Source organism: Aotus nancymaae, unplaced genomic scaffold, assembly GCF_030222135.1.
Source record: "Aotus nancymaae isolate 86718 unplaced genomic scaffold, 86718_ANA_hifiasm-v0.15.2.pri h1tg000029l, whole genome shotgun sequence".
Lineage (NCBI taxonomy): Eukaryota > Metazoa > Chordata > Mammalia > Primates > Aotidae > Aotus > Aotus nancymaae.
The window spans coordinates 89711932-89731983 of record NW_026988442.1 but is presented as its reverse complement, the minus strand read 5'-3'; the positions used below and the strand labels follow the sequence as shown (position 1 = coordinate 89731983).

At 41.2% G+C, this 20052-nt stretch overlaps 1 protein-coding gene across 1 annotated transcript in view; it reads right to left on the bottom strand.

Moving 5' to 3' along the window:
• CNTNAP5 (contactin associated protein family member 5) overlaps positions 1–20052 on the bottom strand; it is an 882261-nt gene that overhangs the window by 400527 nt on the left and 461682 nt on the right. The gene's annotated exons all lie outside the window — the stretch shown is intronic.

Here is a 20052-nt window from a genome sequence, read left to right as displayed (position 1 = left end):
CTCACTTGGCTGGATACAAGGCCTTGGAAGGTTCATAAAAAGCATCATTCTTCCTCTTTTTATGACTTGATTCTGTTTTCCTGTTTTTTTTTTTAAGTGGCTAAACTACTTCTGATATGTTTTGTGTAAAAGTTTAAAAACAAAAGGGAAAAATACAAAATGTTGTACATACCACAACCAAAGCCATGTCACATATTCTGGTGTATTGTTGTATAAATGCAGAGGGAAAAAAAAAATAAATAAAAAAAAAATAAAAGAGCTCAAAATGCTACCAGCAATTTTTTCTTTGAGTGGTAGAGTTATAGGCAATTTTGGTTTTCTCATACTTTCCTACAAACGATTTTAGGAAAAAGTGAACTATTTTTACAGTAGATGAGGAAAGCTGGATTCCAGTGATGTACCAGGCAGAGGCAGCCTCCTGTTGGAGAGGTAACACTCTAATCCAACTGCAGCCTTTTTCATACTAATAAGGTGACACTGCCTAAGTTACTCACCTTCACTAAGCTCTGATTTTATCATCTGTAAATACTATAATTCCTACTCCTTATCATTGTTAAAGAGATCAAATGAGAAGGGGCAGGACAGTCTCTAAGGGCACTGGGAGAAAGGCAGTGCTTGTGTAAAATTCTTTTCTCTCCTGTTCCATTGTTTCAGCTGTCTTTGGTGTACCCTGTGCTGCTGGTCTACCTTACTGAGAAAACTGTATTGGGAACTAGTCATGAGGTTTCAACTATGTCCTCTAAAGAGTTTATCATCAATTAAGACTCTGTCCTGTCAGTGCAAAGTGCTTGCTGAAGAAAAGAAAGTCATATTAACTGATTGGGTCACAAAGACTTGTCTGTGACAAGAGCATACAACCCCACAATCCTAAATTCTAAACAATCAGTTATTGTGCCCTGTTACATGCCGAGTCGTCTTTCATCTCAAGGTGTCAGTTTCCTCACTTGCAAAGAGGACAATGATTGCACTTACAGGCCATTGTGAGGATTATACCAGTTAGTCCAGCAGTGTATGCAGAATAGCTCATGTCAGTCATACGTGGGCAGTCACGTTAGCTTAGAAAATGAACAGAGCTGCAAATACAAAATGATCTTTGGCATTAGAGAGTGTGGATATTAACATCACATGGAACCTACACTGGGGTGGTCCATTGTTAAAAGGCAGAGACATATACAAGGAGGATTAAAATAACATCTTTTGAGTTCAGGCTAGTGGGGTAGATGGAGAAGTAAGCAAATGCCACCAGCATTTGCAATTCTGGGTAGAACAGCAATATGTGAGCAGAGAAGACAGAAAGCCTAACTAACTCCATGTGAGGATCCCAGGAGTGTTTCACAGAAGTGACTGACAGTTAAGGGAGGTTTTGGAAAATGAATAAAGTTTGTAATTTACAGAGCAAGAGTTCCAGGAGACAGGAAAAAATAAACAATGGTCTGGACTGAGAAGCAGGAGATGACAATATGAAGGCAGCTAGAAAGATAATCGAATCACCCAGGGTCTCACATGCCAGGCTCAGGAGGACTTTAAACAATATTATTTGACAAATAATTCTGGAGGGCATTTTCCCCAAACCAATTCCATCAGAATCTCTGGGGATGGGCCCTGGGCATCTGCATTTTTTAAAAAGCTGCCTGGGTGGTTCTAATATGTAACCGAAGATGAAAATCACAGCTTTAGAACATGGGAGTCCATGAGAGCTCTTTAGGATGGTGAAGTTAGGGTCGTAGGTGTTTATTCAAAAAATCAGCTAGCAAAAGAGCCAATGATAGGAGCTGGGAGGAGTCAAGGCCGGAGGCAGAACTCTCAGGGCCTATTGCTTGCAGAGTTCCCATGAGGCAGAACGAGAGGATCTCGCCTAAAGTAGCAGCAGTGAAAATGCAAAGCAAGTGATATAGATTCAGAGCCATTTCTCCAGGTAAAGTAGACCTGCCTTGGTAGAGCCTTCTGGAGCAGCCCCAAAGCAGCAAGCTGGGAAGAAAACACTGACAATCACCGCAGAGGCATGCCAGACCCTCAGAGTGGCAAGCGAAGAGCTGGTGCCCTGAGCTGAGCTCAGACGACTGGAGAGGCTGCCTTCGGGGAAGCACAGCACCAGGTTTGGAGCCCAGCTGTATTTGCGCCTGGGCAGCTATGACCCATCTGCTCAGAGCATCCCAGATGTAGGAGACCTGAAGTATTTTCAGCCAGATCCCTCAAACTCAGTCTCCACTGCAACCCTGAACATCGGTTTGGGGTGCAGAAGAGAACCCAGAGACTTCTCAGCCTGGTGGCCCCACTTTCTCACAAAGCCAGTTGTCCTCAGACAAGACCAAGGTTTGGGTCCTGGCCACAGGGATTCTGCTAATGAGACAGAGAAGCTGTCAAGTGTTTCTTGGTGATGCATACTTGACTTCTTTCAGAGGTATTTGGGGAGCACAGTCAATTTTAAGTCCTTTTTAAAAACTTTCATTTGTATACTCATTTGAATATATCTGCATAACACATGGGACTGCATTTGCAGGTAAACTCTAGACTGCAAGGGAGTTAGTAACTAGTTCAGAATAAAAGGTCTAAATACTCCCTGAGGGCCAAGCGCCCTGCTAGGCATCTGGGGTACAGTAGAGAAGAAGTATTTATAGAGGTCACACTGAGTGTCTACTCTATTAAGTATCTATCATCTATTCAGGTTACAGATAGCACTGGCCTGAGGAGAGGTCTGCTCAGTGCAAGTCTGTAGATTATCTGTTCTGATTGTGGGTACTGTCCTCTCTCCACATCACCATCCATGTCTCTCAAGTGTCACACAGTGAGGGTTTGCTCGGTTGGCTGTTGTCTTTTTTTCTTTTTGATCTGCTTTTTCTTTGGTTTGACCTTTGCCTACATGGTACCCACTCCCAGCCTGGGTGTAAAGTTTAGCTCTGTGGAGGAGAATTATTAAAACAATAGCTATTGATGCAGGTACTGCCTGGGGAACTTTTGAAAATACAGAACCTGGGGTGTACTCCAGGTTAATTAAGTCAGATTTCTCACGATTGTCCCAGAATGAGGAAGATTCAGAGGTTCCTTGGGATTCTGTTGTGCAGCCAGGGTTGGGAGCCACTCCACTGGAGGTGTCAGAAGAGAAAGAAAAGAAGCTGGAAAATTGGGAATCGCCCTAGAGAGCTGCCCAGGTACGAGTTCCAAGGCAAGTGAAGTGGTACATCCCCAGCTAAAACTCTCCACTTATACCCAGAGTGCACTGTCCTTTCATTCTGCTAATGGACCCAAAATAACGTCTCTAGAGACTCAAATACTCTCTTGAAGGTACTAGCAGAAGTTTTATTAATTATTCACAAATTAGGGAGAATACACCCTATCAGATTGCTTTTTCACCAAACCTCCTTGAGATAAATAGCTTTGAAAGAATAGACTTGCCCAATGAGGAGAATAGGAAAGCAACACCTTTGAGGCCAAGAATGTCTTGATGGGGGAAAAAAAATTCTCCTAGGGGAGAAGAGCAGGTTATTTAGGGCCAATATGGGGCACTTAGCACCCCCATGATTTAGGGACCGAGGCTTAAAAGATGGGATTTGGGTTCTAGAAATAGATGAGGACAAACATACAATTTCTGAACTTTAAAGAGATGTCAGGTATTATTTGCCATCTTCCAGAACGGTAAAGGATAAAAACTGATTATACTCAATCTTAATGAATATAGAAGGAAACAGTCAATTTTTTGTTTCTTTTATTGCACTTTAGGTACATGTGCAGATCATGCAGGATTGTTGCATAGGTACACACATGGCAATGTGGTTTACTGCCTCCATCCTCCCGTCACCTGCATCTGGCATTTCTCCCCATGTTATCCCTCCCCGACTTCCACACCCCCAACTGCTGTCCCTCCCTTGGCCCCCCGCAAGATATATCAGTGTGTGATGCTCCCCTCCCTGTGTCCATGAGTTCTCATCATTCATCACCCGCCCATGAGTGAGGACATGAAGTGTTTGATTTTCTGTGCTTGTGTCAGTTTGCTGAGAATGATGGTTTCCAGATTCATCCATGTCCCTACAAAGGACATGAACTCATCGTTTTTTATGGCTACATAGTATTCAATGGTGTATATGTGCCACATTTTCCTTGCCTAGTCTATCATCGATGGGCATTTGGGTTGGTTCCAAGTCTTTGCTATTGTAAACAGTGCCACTATGAACATACTTGTGAATGTGTCTTTATAATAGAATGATTTATAATCCTTTGGATATATACCCAGTAATGGGATTGTTGGGTCAAATGAAATTTTTATTTCTAGGTCCTTAAGGAAGCACAACACTGTCTTACACAATGGTTGAACTAGTTTACACTCCCACCAACAGTGTAAAAGTGTTCCTATTTCTCCACATCCTCTCCAGCATCTGTTGTCTCCAGACTTTTTAATGATTGCCGTTTTAACTGGTGTGAGATGGTATCTCAATGTGGTTTTCATTTGCATTTCTCTAATGACCAGTGATGATGAGCATTTTTTCGTATGTTTGTTGGCCTCATATATCTCTTCTTTTGAAAAGTGTCTGTTTATATCCTTTGCCCACTTTTGGATGGATCTGTTTGTTTTTTTCTTGTAAATCTGTTTCAATTCTTTATAGATTCTGGATATTAGCCCTTTGTCACATGGGTAGATTGCAAAATTTTTTCCCATTCTGTTGGTTGCCAGTTCACTCTAATGATTGTATCTTTTGCTGTACAGAGGCTCTGGAGTTTAAGTAGGTCCCATTTGTCTATTTTGGCTTTTGTTGACAATGCTTTTGGTGTTTTGGTCATGAAGTCCTTGCCTATGTCTATGTCCTGAATGGTTTTGCCTAGGTTTTCTTCTAGGGTATTTATGATGTTAGGTCTTATGTTTAAATCTTTAATCCATCTGGAGTTAATTTTAGTGTAAGATGTCAGGAAGGGGTCCAGTTTCTGCTTTCTGCACACTGCTAGCCAGTTTTCCCAACACCATTTATTAAACAGAAAATCCTTTCCCCATTGCTTGTTTTTGTCAGGTTTGTCAAAGATCAGATGGTTGCAGATGTGTGGCGTTGCCTCCAGGGCCTCTGTTCTGTTCCATTGGTCTGTATCTCTGGAAACAGTCAATTTTATACGTTGTTTGCAGCAGCCTAAATTTGTACATTCCTTCTGGAAGGCAATACGGCAATAAGTATCAAAAATCCCAAGAATGCCATACCTCATTTCCTGTGAATTTTATTCTGAAGAATTATTTCTAAAATAGTAGCAGAATTGTAGTCAAGATTTATAGTGAAGATAGTTCATGACACCATTATTTACAATAGCAAAACTTCTCTTCTACCCATATTTCCAATAGCAGCAGGCTAGTTAAAGCAAATGTGGTTAATTCCTAATATGGTATATAATGTGGTCAGTAAAAATAATAATGTCCAAGAATGCTACTGACACCATGATAAGAGGAAAGCTCTAAATAAATAGTACATGCTGCATGATTCCCATCTTGTTAAAAGCTAATACCAAGAAAATCACTGCAATCCTGTAGAATGACAGAATCACAGATTATTTTTGTTTTTTGTTTTTCTTTTATGTTATATTGGAATTTTCAGTGTTTTTTAATATTCATTTTTTATCATCTTAAAAAAACTGACAAACTGTTTAAGCTGAAATAAAAGACAGAAAACTGTTTTGTTCTTTTCACTTTTGTTCTCATGGCTTCTCTCAGGTGCTGGAATTCAGCCTAGGGCATCAGTATAAAGGGTTCCCTATAAAGAGAGAGTTAAATAGACTGTCCTGTGCTTCCCTAGGAATCAAATGAAGACTTGGAAGATTTTATCCATAGAGAAAAAAAGAATGACAGTTTTCATCTTTGCAACTGAACTTGCAAATGAACCTTTGAAACAGCCCAATTGTAAAAATAGCTAATAATACATCTTACTACCAGTAACAAATTCCTATGATGGTGCCAAGCACTTTAAATAATATAATTCCTAATTCTTACAATAGTCCTGGAGGTCAGGTTGATTGTCCCCATGTAATAGATGTAACAGAGAAAAGTGGAGAGGCTGCCCAGGGCCCCATGGCTGCACAGAGGCAGAGCCAGCGTTCAAAGGGAAGTGTGGATACTGGGGCCAAACTCTTTTTGCTCATCACACTGGCAACTCCAGCCAGCCATGCCTTGCTCCTGCTATCGCTTTGATGACCAAAAAGCTCTGCAAAGTTTTATGTTCTGCTACTGAATTCTACTTTGCTTTTATTTTTATTATTTTTTTGGTAATAGATTTATCGAGATAAAATTCACATATCATACATGTCATCTAAAGTGTGAAACCCAATAGTTTTTGATAGATTCAGAGTTATACAATCACTACAATCAATTTTTAAAACACTTCATCATCCCCCAAATGTACTCTGTAACCTTGAGATACTGTTCCCCAATCCCCTTATCCCTGTACCTCCAGCCCTGGTCAACCACTAACCTACTTTTCTGCCTCTATGGATTTGCCTATTCTGGGCATTTGATATAAATCAAATTATACATTATGCTCTATTTTCTGATGGGCATTTTTCACTTAGCATAATGTTTTCAAGATTCATCCATATAGCATGAATTAGTACTTGTTTTCTTTCTTTCTTTTTTCATTTTTATTTTGAGATGAAGTCTCACTCTGCTGCCCAGGCTGAAGTACATGGAGTGCAATGGAGTGTGACCTTAGCTCATGCAACCTCTGCCTCCTGGGTTCAAGTGATTCTCCTGGCTCAGCCTCCCAAGTAGCTGGGAATACAGGTGTCTACCAGCATGCCTGGCTATTTTTTTTTTGTATTTTATTAGAGATAGGGTTTCATCATGTTGGCCAAGCTGGTGGTCTTGAACTCCTGACCTCAAGGGATTCACCTGCTTCAGCCTCCCAAAGTGTTAGGATTACAGGCGTGAGCCACCTTGCTTGGTCGAATCAGTACATTTTTATGGTTAATGGATATGTGGATTATTTCCACTTCGGGCATCATTATGAATAATGCTGCCGTGAACATTTGCAAACACATTTCCATATGAACACGTTTTCAGTACTCTTAGGTGTGCATATAAGTGGAATTGCTCAGTCACAGGGTAATTTCATATTTAATCCCTGAGGAACTTCCTGACCTTTTCCAAAGTGGCTGCACTAGTTTACATTCCCACCAAATGACTTTGCTTTTAACAATATCAACTTCAAGCTTTAGTTCCATCCATTTGTGAATCACCTAGCTTCTGAAAAGAATAAAATTAAAATTCAACTTTTGTTTCTCAGGATGTCTACTTATGTCAGAAATTGAAGTCTAGCCACTTGTTATTAGTTTGATATTATCTTTCTAGATAAAATTAAAAAATAGTTATAGAGCATCTAATATATCTTTTCAAATACTTTTGGTAATGAGATCTCCACAGCCCTTTACAGCTCACACTTGATGAAACGGAGACTCAGAGAGGTTAAGAGATATTCTGAGTTCCTAAATTTTTGTTTTACAAGGGTAGGGTTTACCGTTAAAGTGGGCTTTGTCACCACTAGCCCTGGGTATTCTGAACTGGCTGATTATTTGTTGGAGGTAGTTGTCTTAGGGTATACCTCCTGTGTCAGATGTGCAGCAGCACCCCTGCTCACTAGATGCTAATAACAATCCCCCATCACCACCACAACCATCCATCACCACACCACAACCTTTCATTACCAACTCCACCACCCTCCATTACCAACACCACAACCCCTCTTCAGAAATAACACAACCCTCCATCAATAATACTACAGCCTTCCATCACCAACACCACAATGAACTATCATCAAAACCTCCATTACCAACACCACAATGCCCCATGAGCAACAACACAACCTTCCATGACCAACACCACAGCCCCCATCACTACCAGCACAACCCTCCATCACCAGCACCACAACCCCTCTTCACCAACATCACAACCTCCATCACCAAAACCACAACCCTCTATCACCAACAACACAACCCTCCATCACCAACACCACAACCCTCCATCACTAACACCACAACCCTCTGTCACCAACACTACAAGCCCTCTTCACCAGCATCACAACCTCCATCACCAAAACCACAACCCTCCATCACTAACACCACAACCCTCCATCACCAACAACACAACCCTCCATCACTAACACCACAACCCTCCATCACTAACACCACAACCCCTCTTCACCAACACCACAACCTCTATCACCAAAACCACAACCCTCTATCACCAACAGCACAACGCTCCATCACCAACACCACAACCCTCCATCACCAATACCACAACCCTCCATCACTAACACCACAACCCTCTGTCACCAACACCACAACTCCTCTTCACCAACACCACAACCTCCATCACCAAAACCACAACCCTCTATCACCAACAACACAACCCTCCATCACCAACACCACAACCCTCCATCACTAACACCACAACCCTCTGTCACCAACACCACAACCCCTCTTCACCAACATCACAACCTCCATCACCAAAACCACAACCCTCTATCACCAACAACACAACCCTCCATCACCAACACCACAACCCTCCATCACTAACACCACAACCCTCTGTCACCAACACTACAAGCCCTCTTCACCAGCATCACAACCTCCATCACCAAAACCACAACCCTCCATCACTAACACCACAACCCTCCATCACCAACAACACAACCCTCCATCACTAACACCACAACCCTCCATCACTAACACCACAACCCCTCTTCACCAACACCACAACCTCTATCACCAAAACCACAACCCTCTATCACCAACAGCACAACGCTCCATCACCAACACCACAACCCTCCATCACCAATACCACAACCCTCCATCACTAACACCACAACCCTCTGTCACCAACACCACAACTCCTCTTCACCAACACCACAACCTCCATCACCAAAACCACAACCCTCTATCACCAACAACACAACCCTCCATCACCAACACCACAACCCTCCATCACTAACACCACAACCCTCTGTCACCAACACTACAAGCCCTCTTCACCAGCATCACAACCTCCATCACCAAAACCACAACCCTCCATCACTAACACCACAACCCTCCATCACCAACAACACAACCCTCCATCACTAACACCACAACCCTCCATCACTAACACCACAACCCCTCTTCACCAACACCACAACCTCTATCACCAAAACCACAACCCTCTATCACCAACAGCACAACGCTCCATCACCAACACCACAACCCTCCATCACCAATACCACAACCCTCCATCACTAACACCACAACCCTCTGTCACCAACACCACAACTCCTCTTCACCAACACCACAACCTCCATCACCAAAACCACAACCCTCCATCACCAACAACACAACCCTCTATCACCAACAGCACAACCCTCCATCACTAACACCACAACCTCTATCACCAAAACCACAACCCTCCATCACCAACATCACAACCCTCCATCACTAACACCACAACCCTCTGTCACCAACACCACAACCCCTCTTCACCAACACCACATCCTCCATCACCAAAACCACAACCACTCTTCACCAACATCACAACCCTCCATTACCAGCACCACAACCCTCCATCACCAAATCCACAACCCTAAATTACCAGCACCACAACCCTCCATCACCAAAACCACAACCGTCCATTACCAGCACCACAACCCTCCATCACCAAAACCACAACCCCTCTTCAACAACACCACAACCCTCCATCACCAACACCACCCTCCATCACCAACACAACCCTCTATCACCAACACCATAACCCTCCATTACCAACAGCACCCTCCATCACTAAAACCACAACCCTCCATCACCAACACTACAACCCTTTATCAACAATACCACAATGAACCATCACCAAAACAGTAGCCCCCCATGAGCCACAACACAACCTTCAATCACCAACTCCACAACCCCATCATCAACACCACAATCCTTCATCGACAACACCAAAACCCTCATCACCAACACCATAATTCCTATCAATGACAACCCCCATCACCCAACACTATGACAAACCATCATCAAAACCAAAACCCCATCACCAACACCCCATGAGCAACAGCACAACTTTCCATCACCAACACTGCAAGCCCCCATCAACAACACCACAACCCTCCATTACTAACACCACAATCTCTTATCACCAACATCACAACCCTCCATCATCAAAACTACAACCCTCCATCACCAACATTGCAAGCCTGCATCACCAACACTGCAAGCTCCCAGCACCAACATCACAAACCTCCATCACCAACATCACAATCCCCCCTTAACCAACAATCCCCATCAACAACACAACCCTTATCATCAACACCACAACTCCCACCATCACCACAACCCTCCATCACCAACACCACAACCCTCCATCAACACTGCAACCCTCCGTCACCAACACCACAACCCTCCATCACCAACACTACATTCCTCCATCACCAATACCACTACCTTCCATCATCACCACCACAGCCTTCCATCACCAACAGCACAACCCCATCACCAACAGTACATTTTTTCACAATACGGGGGGTGAGTGTGGTAAAGGGTGAGTTTGGTGGGAATGGAAATTCTTCCTTGGCTCAGAACTGTTGAGTAAAAGAAATAATTTTGAGGTTGCAGGGCCTTGATACACTCTTGTACTCTCTTTCTCTAACCCCACCAATTCCTCCGTAAAATTTCTAACACATCTTTGCACTTCAAATGTCACCACATTTTAACATCTTATTTTTATGTTTTGAAGACAATATGAAAAGCAAGATCATAATATTTCAAGGTGTCAGTGAACCTTTGTAACCGAGTGACTGTTCAGGACCCTTAAGCATCAGCCATGACTACCCTAGGACATTACAGCTATGCACAAGAACAAAAAGACAGCCCAGGCCAGAGCAGAGTCCTCAAAGGCTCTGTTTCTAACACTGAAGATAACTTGTTAATGATTTCCTTGATGGCTTTATTCATCTGTTACTCCTTGCTAAAATCCCTACCACCTACAATTTCCAGAAATTTAGACAGATTTCTAAATGTCTCTAAACCTATTACATCATCTGTAAATTAGAAACAAAACTGATTGGCTTCACTTGAAAGTTTCTAGACTTTGTCTTCCCCCAGAAAACTCAATTCAGCCGTCTTTCTATGTGCTCTCATACATGATCTTGTTTAACAGTTCGAAGGTAGCTGTCAACTTTTGTTGACTATTCTCACAGTCAACTTTTGTGAGAATAAAGTGGGCAATATATGAATAATTGAATAAGACAGTCTGAAAATGTCAATCACATAAGAGTATATTACCATAACTAGTACCATTATGCTACAATTTAGAGCCTGAGTTAGGTTTCCCTTGTACACTGTTTTTCCATCAATTATCAATTTCTATTAACTTTTCTCTACATGTAGTAGATTGAATACACATATGCCTTCAAATTCCCTCTCTGACTTTTGTTCTACTCCTTATCCCTGAAGCTGGAAATTTCTGTGATGGTCCCCCACTTTTCCCAACCTCCTTTCTCTTTCTAATAGAGGACACCTTGCTAGATCCAACTACCCAAAGACCAAGTTATCATGGACCTCACGACAAATACCCCTCCACTGGGTCATGGAGCTCAGAGAATGAAAATCACACTGCTTAGCTGGATGATCTACTCTTTCTATAACCAAGTCTCCTTCTGTCATTTCAGGCTATAGTCCAAAATCCTTACAAGATTTCCCTACTCCCCCCGGACTAGTGTGTTTATTATGCTTCAAGTAAACACACTTAGTGAATTAGGGCTTCCACGCCCAGCCTCTGCTCCATCTATATGCTACCCTTACCATTCCCTGCTATAGAAATCCATACCCCAATCTTCCAAGGCCAAGTTTTCATGTCAGCAAATCCTCTCCTAAACTGTACAGACAGAGAACATATGTTTTATTACTTCCTATCACAGCCACCTAGCACAGAGCAGGGCATATAAAACGTGCTGAATGATTGATTGATTGAATAAATGAATAAGTTAATAAATCAGAAAATGAATGAAGCAGGCTTTCCTTGACTAGACTAGTGCATGATGATTTCTCTTTCTAAATTCCTGTAGCATCTGCTGTCTGATCATTTATTTAGTTCATAATATTTACTGCCTTGTGGTATTAATTAACAATCCATGCATGTAAGTCTCCTCTTCCCAGTGGGATGACAGGTACCTGGGAGTCAGAGTCTGAGTCATGTTTTGGGAACCCCTAGCATCAGCAGGGCAGCATCCTGCCCTCTCCAAATGCTCATTGATGAATCGAGCATCAGACCAGCTGAATCTCCACTGCCAAGTGTCAGGAGCAGGTCCTCTTGTGAGCATTGGTCATAAATCACAGGTTAAACCTTTCCTAGTTATTAATGCCTGGCTCATATTTCAAGGTAACCTGGATCCTAAAAACTCTCGATCAAGGCATAAAGGGAAATTATCTGGCTTTGCCATCCGCTAGGAAGTCACAATACATTTGCGGTTGATAGTGAAAGTGTGGTTTCCTTAGTATAAACTTGAATGCTGAGATCAAACATCCATAGGCTAAACATTAAGATAAACTCCAGAGAATTATTTTCCTATTCTCCCCAAAATATAGCACAAACTCTGGGGTCCCTGACCAAAATGCTCCTTCATCCTTTGTCCTCTGGGCCCCAGGCATCTAAGCCCCCATAGTCTTACACCTCTGGTTTTTGTTCTATTTCTCTTCTCTTATTAGAGCATCCTTTCCTTCTCTTTTTATTTGGCCAAATTCTATTTATTCTTCAGAACCAAGCTGTGATATCCCCACCTCTAGAAAGTCTTTTCTTTCTCACCTGTCCTGTTGCCTCTTCCCCATGCTTCCCTAGTGACCCAGGCACATGTCCTGTCGTTCATAAATGCCTTTTACTGTCTCTTCCAACCATGCCTATGAGCTCCTGGAGGGCAGTACCTCACTCCCAGGTCCAACCACAGTACCCAGTGCAGAGTATATGCTCCAAAAGTTTCCTAAAGCCAATAGAAGCAAAGTAAATTATATGAGAGAATGTCAAAGTAAAAGATATAAAAGAAAAAGGGAGGTGATAGCAGGTTTACAATAAGATAAATCTGCTACGATTTTTTAAAAAATCTAGCTCCTGTAGTGCCTCTTTTGAGTGACAGACAAAGAAAAAGAGTGAGTTAAGAAATAGAATGTTTTGATTGTCATTATCCAAAACTTAAAAAGCTGAACATGCTCAAGAAATTACTACTTTGGTAAACACTTCCAACCTTCGCTTGGTATCTTAAAGTTCACACAATTGCACTTCTCAATTTTGTGTAACATAAAATGCTTCATCATGTTGTTATCTGCTGAAACTCAAACTCTGTGCTCAACCAGACAGCTTGTTGTGACAATCACAGCCCTGTGGCTATCCACTTATTTGCCCTTGCTAATGAGATTTTCTCATCAACATTATCTTAGCTCAAATACTGAGGCATTAATGACAACTTAATTGAAGCAGAGGATGAAGCTTATGGCCTCATCATGTTTACTTGATGTGCAGGTGGTGGCTAGCTACAAATGGCTTCTACAAAAAAGGGCAATATTTGGGAAACAGCTCTGTTAATTGCAGGCCTGTAGCCTATAAGCATCTGGTTGCCAGCATTCCACAGGGTGGGCACTTCCATCCTGCACGATGCAGCTCTCCAGGCCATCTCCCTACCTCTAAGGCCTCCTCTGCCCTTTATCTAATTAGTACTTCCCCTGAGTATAACTCATTCCTAGGTATAACTCATTCCTATGTTTGATACATTATGCAGCATATAATTGTTGTAACAGGAATGTTTGTTAACAATCAGTAACTCTTCTTTCTCTGTTAAAATTATATCCTTCAGAAATGTTTTAAAGGCCAACTCCACTAGTTTATTCATGTGTGTGGCAAATAGCTATGGAAGACATGTGGTAAGCATGGTGTTGGACCAAGGCTTGGGAAAATAATATTCTTGTTTCCATGGATGCTTACATTTCTAGTAAGGAAAAAGTCATTGAACAACAATTAAATAGACATATTAATATACGTTGCATGAGCTGAATGGTGTCCCTGCAAAATGCACAGATTAAAGTCCCAACACCTAGTACCTAAAAACACAATTGTATTTGCAGATAGGACCTTTAAAAAGTAATTGTGGTAAAATAAGTTTCCATATGTTTCGTGTCCTTATGATCAGAAGCTATTTGTCCTTATGAGCAGAAGCTATTTGAACGGAGACATGCACAGAGAAAAGACCATGTGAAGACAGAAAAAGGACGACCATCTGCAAGCAAAGAGAGAGGCCCACAGAAGAAATCAATTCTGCCAACATCTGGATCCTGGATTTGTAGCCTCCAAAACTGTGAGAAAATACATTTCTGTTGTTGAAGACATGTAGTCTGTGATATTTTCTTACAGAAGCCTGAGCAGATGAATACATACACATACACACTTAGGGCAAATGTTACAAAGGAGAAAAAAGAGATAACCAAAAGAACAAGGTCCCTGGCCTGCCTTGAAAAGATTTCTTGAGAAAATATCAATTGAGATTAAATTCTAGAAGCTAAGGTGGGTCATGTCAAGCATAGATGCAGGATTATGTATTTTATTTAATGCAAATGTAGTCAATGCTCAATAATCATCAAATACACATTCACTATGGCTGTTGATCCAAGAATCTTACCATACTTTGAGTGAGAGAACAAGCCAGTCACAGAAGTCTACTGGCTATAGAAAATTAACTGATAGAAAGGATGGCTTACTTTTTTTTTTTTTTTTTTTTTTTTTGGAACACCTTCTCTCTAATTAGTACTATTCAAGGAATTATAAAAAGAGTGAAACATAATAAGGTGGTTGAGGAAATATGATAAACAGTATTGCTTGCTCCTAGGAATAAATGGGATGAGCTGAGATGGCATCACCAATAAGCCATTGGCCTTGACCGTAGACACTTTTTCATGTTTTTTTTCTTGATTTCTGGCTCTTGGCTGGCCATGTTGCCTTTTGTCCAAAGATTCTGTCTGTCCCAGGTGATCAGCTTTCACCTTTTGCCTTTCCAGCTAATAAGCAGCAAGTGGTGCCAGCTGGCAGGGTCAGATCTCTCAGTTTGGACTCTTTCCCCTCGCCTTATGGATTTCATTCTATTGTGCCAAGACCGTGTCTTTAAAATGTAGATTCACCCCTTAATGCCGAAAATTCCAGTCTGAGTTTGATGCCTCTGGTGACTTCAAGGCAGCACACTGTACATCTGGGAAGCTCTGGGGAGAAGATGCTTTAACGGAATCCAAAGTGGGGTCTCTGCCTGCCTCACTGCTGCTTGCTTCGCCTCCTGAAGAGATGTTTTTATATACCAACCGTCAACTATAAGAAAGCTGGTCCCATAGCCAAAGACCCTTGCTGTGTCTCTGCCTGGTTTTCTCTCTGCATGAAATAGTGTCAATACCTACAACTAATACTGTTCCTCTATTAACATAGTTTGAAGACCTAGTGTATTTTGTCAACCCTCCTACCAATATAGGCAAACACACACACACACACACACACACACACACACACAGAGACACACACACACAGACACACACAGAGTAGTTTACTGTCATCTAAGGAAGGTTCCAAAAAAACCCCTATTTGCATTTGGATATGTGTCTCCTAATTCTCTACAGGTTGTGAAGAGCCATAGTATCACATGTTTTTAAGATCATGCAAACGACTCATCCACAAAAACCGTGGTATCAAAGAGGCCAAGTTTACTTTTCTGACTCCACAAAGTGCACCAGAGTTTTGGGAGCTGAGATGCATGACCTCTGGCAAGAGGCTTGGCTCTGGGTACTCCCAATCAATTAGGACCACTTATGCCAGTTTCAGAAGAAAAGCCTTGGACTGATGATTTCTTTGAAGATAATAAGCTGTGGGGTTGGCCTACTGTTTTTATTTCAAGCAATCAGGGATAGTGCTGGAGGGAGCATCCTTGATTCTAGACTGATCCTCTCCTTCAGCAAATGAGGACAGTGAGGCTAAGGCGACAAGACTTACTCATGTCCTGCATCCGATTAGAGCACAGCTAGGCTGGGGCATGACCACTGACGCCTGAGTTCAAGCTCTTTGCCCAAACTATCTGACATTTTAAGAAGCACTACAAAAAAAAAACAACAACAACAACAAACAAAACTTAAGCTAAAACTCCATACCTCCTTCTTTCGATTTTCCTTACCTTGTATTTTCCCATCAGAAAAATAAAAATAACATTGAAATGTCAGATCACTTTCAAATAATTAGAGTGGTGCCAGTTTTCTCTTAAGATTGCTTACCATTTCACATGACATTTAAAACATCCTGCCCTATTCCTCCTAAGAAAACAAACCAGGTGGTCTCTTTTACCTTTATAAAATGTCCTGTTTTCTTAGTAATTCAGGTTGTTTTGAAAATACTAAACTCCATTCTAAGCATCTCCATGAAAACCTTTAAAATGACAACCACATCTTTCATTAAAAAATAGAACATAACATCTATTGCTCAATGAAAGGGTATGGAGTTTGAGAGATCCTCATGACCATATAACCATGTGAGATGACTCCATGGCACCTGGTACCTTACGAAAAGTAAGAAAGAACTGGGAGATTAAAATGTATAAATTGGGTTATCCAGGTAGTTGCTCATTCATTGAAGAATTGCCTAAGTGGATTTTCTGATAAGGTTCACAGTTCAATATGACTCCTAGAAGGAGTTCTCTGCTTCAGTGAAACTCATGCATTTCCACATGGGATGAGGATCAGATCTCTCAATTTGAATTCTGAGAGAGTTAACCTTGATTCATGGGGCACAGGGGAAATTAGAATGGGAAAGACTGCATGAAGTAGGGCAACATACTTAGAAGTAAGTAGATAGGCCCTTACTGAGGTAGACCTTACTTGGTAGCCTTCATCCTTAGATGATAATCCTATTAAGGAATCAGTACTGAGCACCAAAAAAATCTGAAGTATGACCTATTTTCTCAATGAATGTCTGTGTGTGTGTGTGTGTGTGTTGATATATGGATATGTGTGTGTGTGTGTGTGTATATACATACATACATATATATATATATAAAATTTACCTTTTTTTAGGTGGAGTCTCACTCTGTCACAGGCTGGAGTGCAGTGGCACAATCTCAGCTCACTGCAATTTCCACCTCCCCTCAAGCGATTCTCTTGCCTCAGCCTCCTGAATAGCTGGGACAGGCATGCACCACCATGCTCAGCTAACTTTTGTATTTTTAATAGAGATGGGGTATCACCATGTTGGTCAGGATGGTCTTGAACTCCTGACCTCAAGGAATCCACCTGCTTCGGCCTCTCATATTATTTACCTTATAATAGTATACAGTTAATTTTAGCTAAAGTACACAGAAGTTTATAAAAACAACAGATTTCCAATCTCGTGTGAATTCCAAGTAACACAAGGATAAGACCACCAAGTAAATTGTTTTTGAAAGACACAGCTTTAGACCTAGATAGCCACTTTCCTTAAGAGAATTTTGCAGATTTGTCTATAGATGTAAAACAGTTTCTCTACATTTGAGTTATTTAAGCAACGGACAGTCCAAACAATGGATATGAGAGCAGCAAGACACTGCGTAAAGACCATGAACTTGGGAATTCTAAGGAAAAATCTGAGACTGAACATCACTTTGGCTACTTTAATGTAAATTTGGATTCTCAATTTCTTTCTATGAGTGTTGGTGTACTAACCACCTTGTAAGGTTTTGTGAGTTTTTCTACAGTTTTGTATGACAAGGCCCTAGCACAATGCCTAACTGGCAGAAGACCAACAATGGCTGCTAGTTCGACTTTCGCATCACTTACAGTGAAATGAGGTCTTCTGCCTTACCTCATACCCACATACATAAGGCTTGCAAAAAAAGGAGACGGCAAAAATAGATAACAAAGAAATATACAAGAAAGGGATACCACTGTTGTCCTTTGTCTTCCTGAAACTTCATCCCTAGAATAACTAAATTCAGATGTCTTCTATTTTGAGGATGCATTTAGTTTGCACATCTCTCCTTGATCTTCAATGCAAAGAGCCCCAAATAAGAACTACTTCCTTCCTAAAAAGCCATGGACAGTGCACAAAGCTCTGGGAACAGGGCTGAAGGCGCGAGGCATCATTGTGCTGCCCTTTCCAAAAGAATTATCTTCTCTTTTAGATCCAGGATGTTATAACTAGTCTCAAATAAACCTTTTATTATCTGTGTTCTCTGACCCATTTGTGACACACCAAGTGTCAAGGACAGCCCCGTTGGCCCTTAAAAATATAGGAACCATTGTCATTATTTTTTCATTGTTCATATGAGATGTTGATCTTTTATAAAGCCATTATAAGCTCAAGTACTTTGAAACAAGTTTCCTCAGAAATGTAAGGGAAGAGAAAACGGTTTTTGTTTGATTATTTGTTTGTTCTTCCTCCTCCCAGAGAGGAAAATACCAGAATACATAAAACCTTGATCCATTTCCCAAAAAAAAAAGTTCACATTTTCCAAAACATAGAAATTCTCCTTAGGAGAGAATTACACAACAGTTTTTGAGAACTCTGGCTACACATTTTAAAAACTTCTTTTTGCTGGTTTCATTTTCTGAGAGGTGAGTCTGAAATAACTGATGATTTGTTCCCTTTCTGCAGCTGAGTAAAGTGGCAGCTCATACCAGACTCTCTTTCAGTCATAAATGCATTTTAATGGACTGACAGGTGCTTAATAATACAGGCAGCACCTGGATTTTTTAAGAGCAATGTGCTGCCAGGGCCTTCCTTGTATTAAAACTACATTTTTGACCTGAGGCCTACAAGTCTCTGTACTCTAAAACATCTCACTGATTAGAGAGAAACAGCTCAGTTCCAGCTCACATTTTTCTTTTCCAAATAAGGAGGACTGAGGTTTAACTTTTATAATTCTGAACACGAAAAATATTATAATTCTAAGTGATTAACTCACCTCCATTACTGGAAATCTAATAAATTTTATAAAAGTCCTCTGACTGCACAAATTCATTCTTAACATTTATGACTTTGTAGAATGAGGCCCCTTCTAGCTATATGTCTTGAGTCAGCATGGAAGAAAGAAAAATGTGTTAAAGAGCTACTCAACACTTTGTGCAGTATTTGAGATATACTACCTCATTTAATTGCCCGCACCAACTTATAAAGTAATTTTTTTTCATCTCCTGTGATAAGCAGTCTCTAAAATGATCCTAGATAATCTGCACCTGCTAATACTCATGCCTTGGTGTTATCTCCTCCATTTGAACATGAGCTGGACATGTTTACTTGCTTCTAAGGAACAGAATATGGCAGAAGTGATGAGATGCCATTTTTAATATTAGATTATAAAAAGACTGTGGCTCCTATCTTGGGTGTTTTTTCTCACTCTCCCTTGGCAGCCTTCTGGAGAGACTCATGAAGAAAAGCTTATGAAAGAAACCAAAATATTTCACCCCAAAATATACTTCTTTGACATATTTTGGGAGGGCTGTTCAGAAAGCAGTAGCCCTGCAAAGTTGTCTCTTGTGGGGGACTTGCATCTGTAGAGAAAACCTGCATCGATACAGCAAGGCTTTCTGTGACGCTCTCCCTTGTTGGGATCTATGACTGAGAGTCTAACACGTTTAAGAATCTGAAAGAAACATTTATCATCTATTCTCTTTAAGGGCTGCTACCTGTATGACTTTATCTACATCTTAAGTCCACCTTGGCAAACAGAACCTCCTCTTCTCTCCCTTCAATTACCTGTCTTGCCACATAACCTGATTTACTACCATACCTGTATTTTTTGTTGTTGTTGTTTTGTTTTGTTGAGATGGGAATCTCATTTTGTCATCTAAGCAGGAGTGCAGTGTTGTGATCACACCTCACTGCAGCCTCGACTTCCCTGGGCTCAGCTCATCCTCCTACCTCAGCCTGCCGAGTAGTTGGTACTACAGGCATGCACCCACATGCCCAGTGATTTCCAGTTTTTTGTTGAGATGGGGTCTTCCATGTTACTCAGGCTGATTTTGAACTTCTAGGCTCAAGAAAGTTCCTCATCTTGGCCTCTCAAAGTGGTAGGATTACAGGCATGA